Below are 4,523 nucleotides of genomic sequence, written 5' to 3'. Positions count from 1 at the left end.
ACACCTCTGGACACTAAAGGCTTGACCCCAAAGGTTTACCGGAGCGGAGGAAAACACCAAGGAATATATAAACCGAGGTGCGTGGCGGCAAACAACGCGTGGTACTACAGTGACTTGTTTGGCCTTAGTGGGCAGCACCGAGCGTCTGGCCCCTGGAGATGTGTGCGTACTCCATGGCGCAGTCTTTTTTTTATCATGTAAACAAAGAAATCTCTATCTCTCCGGCCGCTACCTCTCCCTCTCCCGGTGCTGGGAATCACAAAACAGAGAAAAAATGGTGCTGCTGCCCTCCTATAAATAAACCTTTTCATGCTTCCTTGAATGAAGGCTTGAGGCGCCTCCAGGAGCCGCCGTGCCGGGCGACGCTTTTCATCCGGCAAATTGTGTTCCGTCGCGCGTCACGTCCGTGGCCGCCGCTGACACCACCCAGGTGAGCCGCGGCCCGCCACCAGGGATACAGCTTCTTCGTATTTTTCACTTTATTTTTATTTTTAGATTAATTAATTTACTTTATGATTTTCTCTTGTACCGCGATGCTCTTGTCCGCTGTGCGCTTCAGCGAGTCTGACCACATGGCCGCAGCGTTGTCATTACCACAGTCTGATAATATTTCAGACTTATTGCTGGACACGCTCCTGCCTCGCACGATGAATATTGCAGCAAGAACGTAAGTGCCGCCTTTGGCCGACTTCCTATCATCCAGGTAATTATTCTCTGTATGTCTGTATCCGTCTTTCTTTCGACATACCTCATATCAATCATATATATCTATTTATCTATCTGTATCGCAAAGTATCTACATATATATTTATCTATTTATATATCTTCTATCTATCTTTTAATTTGTATTTTCCACTCATCTCTCCTCATCTGTTTGTTTATCGATCGGTTCAAAGCTTTGTATTTGTCATGTTTCCCATTCTCATCCTCTGACTTCTGTTTTTTCTGCACTTCCTTTCCTTTATATATTTCCTCCATCACAGCCCTTACCTGCACCTTTTCTTAATAAACGCTACCCTTTCTTTCTCCTTTCCCCTTCCTTCTCGGTCTTTCCACATGCCTTAATCTTCTCTACCTCTCCTCACTCTCCTCTTAATTAATTTTTTCCTTCCAACCCTTCCTTATTTCTATTCTCTTCCTTCGTTTCCCTTCCCCTCCCTTCTCCTTCCCTTCCCTTCCCTTCCTTTCCCTTCCCTTCCCTTCCCTTCCCTTCCCTTTCCTTTACCCTCCCTTCCCTTCCTTCCCTTCCCTTCCCTTCCCTTCCCTTCCCTTCCCTTCCCTTCCCTTCCCTTCCTTTTCCTTCCCTTCCCTTCCCTTCCCTTCCCTTCCCTTCTCTTCCCTTCTCTTCCCTTCCCTTCCCCTTCCTTCCTTCCCTTCCCTTCCTTCCTTCCTTCCTTTCCCTTCCTTTCCTTCCTTCCCATCCTTTTCCTTCCTTCCATTCCTTCCCCATCCCTTCCTTCCTTCCTTCCCTTCCTTTACCTTCCTTTCCTCCCATCCCTTCCCTTCCCTTCCCTTCGATTCCATTCCTTTATCTTCCCTTCCTTTCCCATCCCTTCCCTTCCCTTCCCTTCCCTTCCCTTCCCTTCCCTTACTTTACCTTCCCTTTCTTTTCCATCTCTTTCCTTCCCTTCCCTTTCCTTCCCTTTCTTTCCCATCCCTTCCCATCCCTTCCCTTCCCTTTCATTCCATTCCCTTCCCTTTCCCTTCCCTTCCCTTCGCAGCATTCTCTCATCCCCTAAAAGGTTACTTCGCCTCTCCTCTCTTTGAGCTGAGGAATGCAAGAGTCTCCCCTTCTCTGTTATTGCTAAGCGAGCTGCATACGAGCACGCATATAACATACTGGAGTGAATGTATCTTGTGGGGCCTCCCTTCTGTGTAGAAACTTTTTTTCCATTCATTCTGAGTACGAGTATATGTTTCAAGGTCTCGGGGTCAGTTTCTGTTTTTTTTTTGTGTGAAGTATAATAAAGAAAATAGAAAAGGAAAGGGAGAATATATGGGTTGCTGTAGTGCTTTTCATATACATAAATTGATATGAAATCGTACATATAAAAGGAATCGTACATATAAAAGGAATGTTAGTTCCATATTTTTTTTTTGGGGGGGGAGTGAGAGCATTTGTGTCATATATAAATGTGAGCAGTGCATATCATCTCTTTAATATTCAGGATTTATGTACCTGTTCATGGGCAGCAACAAACAACGATCCAGCCGCTCTGTCATACGTTACGTCACCACTATCGTTTCCAGCTACAATTTACGTCAAAACAGAACATGACATTCGCTTAACATAAATGATAGAAACTCATTAATCATCAATCCACTGTTATCCTGCCTCCTGCTTTTATTAGAGAAGAAAAAAACACTAGGATGGGAAACAGCAACGGCAGGAACAGCAGCAGTATACCTGAAGAACTGCCGCGGGGGAGCAGAATGACGTCTCTACAAGGCGCTCGGCTCATGAGAGAAAACAGCTTCCACTGAGGCTGTTAAAAAAAGTTGCATCATGATAAAGTAGAGGTACAAGAAATCCATTATCTATATTTCGTTACTAAGCTACGTCACACTCAATCGTTACTTTACATTATATCCACGTTTATAATTATACAGATCCAGTGAGTAGCGGGCTTTTTTATTACATTTGCTTAATTTTTTATGCCCTTGAACCGACTCTTCAGCTGTAAAAAAAAGTTGTGTCCCGTGTTTTTAGTACATCAGTTAGTGGCAGCAAGGGTGGCGGTGACTTCCTCTTCGCCTTCATCTCGGTAGCAACCACAAGCACCTCGGCCTCCTCTTCCCCAGGTCACCACTACATAAGCAAATACGGCGCGCCACACATCCCCCTCCCCACCGCCCTCCCATGTCTGTTATAGCTAACGTCCGCTGCTGTTAAGCCGCTCGCCTGAGTTTTATTGTTTATTTCGGCCATTATTCATAATGGAAATATCCTCGCCGGCCCCACACCGCCGCCACTATGTACAGAGCCCACCGGCCCACGCCACATTATTCATAGCCTGAGCAGCCCAACAGCGCCACCGGGCCAGCATAGTCAGCCTTGCCTAGTTCAATCCACCTTTCTTACGGCACCTCCAGTCAAGCTCTAAGTTCAGTAGACCCACCTTCCCCACAGCATAATCAGCCTTGACAACTTCAATCCGCCTATCCTACAGCATCTTCTGCCAAACTGAGTCCAGTGCACTTGCCTCACAGCACGGCAGCCTCGCTATGTCCAGATCACCTGCCCCACACCTGTGCCAACTTCAGTAACTTCACCCTTGGCCCCCTTCTTTAGTCCCACAGTTCCATTATCCTTGCTAGCCCCTACTTGCCTCATTTTCGCCAAGCGTTCACTAACTCTAATCTCGCCAGCCCATATCACCGCCAGCCTCACCAAACCTCCATTTCCTTAAAACCCGCCAACTCGCCCTCGCCATCCTCCATGCTTCACTAACGCTCCACATACGTCCTGGAACCCATTTGCTCCTCCTGACGGCTTTTGTTTATTGGCGCTGCGTGCATGGAAGTCTTGCAAATAGTTAAAGCGCGACGGCGAGTGTCTGCTGCTGCTGCCTTCCTCCTCGGAGTCTATAAGTACTTGCTGATTATCGATAACTCACCACCAGTGCATAAGACGGCTGCCGATGTCCATGTTATTGTTTTCCCACGCGAGATGGATGGTTGCAGTCGTCCTTGTGTTTCCCTGTGCATAGATTATATTGCGCTGGTGAGGAAAAAACATACTTATGAAATATTGCTACTTGAATAGTTGCTACTTATTTTAAGATGGCTGCTGGTGTTCGTTTTCGTCCTCCCACGCGAGATGGATGATTGCAGTTGTCCTTGCGTTTCCTTGTGTCCTTCCTGGTCCTGTCCTGCTCTGGCTAGAAAAAGAAACACTAATGAACTGTTGCTACATGAATATTTGCTACTTGTTGACAGGAACTAAACATCTGCGACAAGACGGGTGGAATAAGTTTGCTTTTTTTATGCGCTTGATGTAAAATATGAAATACCGCGTCATGAATAAATGCTGTATGCTGCATATCGGTGTCCAGAACTATTATAAACGTTACTCAATATCTGGCAGCCTCAGGACAGCACGCGGTTCTCCCCTTCAGGATCCAGAAAAGACGGTGTAAGTTCCTCCCTCCCTCTTAACGCCGTGGCTGAGGGTCATATGCTGAAATATTTCGGCGCACAAGCAGACATTTGGCAAGGCTTTCATAGGAGTTTTGGGCACTTCCATGGGTATTTTTATGACCCTGGTGGCAGTTTGACCATTCTTCTGTACCATGTATGTAAAAAAAGCACTCATGAGAACGCTAATAAGCTCGTTTGTGGCCTTTGGAAATAATTGATGCGAGAGACTGAAGAGAATACGGACCTGAGTCTACGGGGGAGGCGAGCCGCAACACCCGGGCAGCCTCGCTTCGCTTGCCCTCAATCACGTGTTTTCCTTTACTCACGTCGTGTCGAGGGTGACTGTTGGAGGGCATAAGAACACCGTAACGAAAAGTGTTTAC

Source organism: Eriocheir sinensis, chromosome 8, assembly GCF_024679095.1.
Source record: "Eriocheir sinensis breed Jianghai 21 chromosome 8, ASM2467909v1, whole genome shotgun sequence".
Lineage (NCBI taxonomy): Eukaryota > Metazoa > Arthropoda > Malacostraca > Decapoda > Varunidae > Eriocheir > Eriocheir sinensis.
This window is presented reverse-complemented; position numbering follows the sequence as displayed.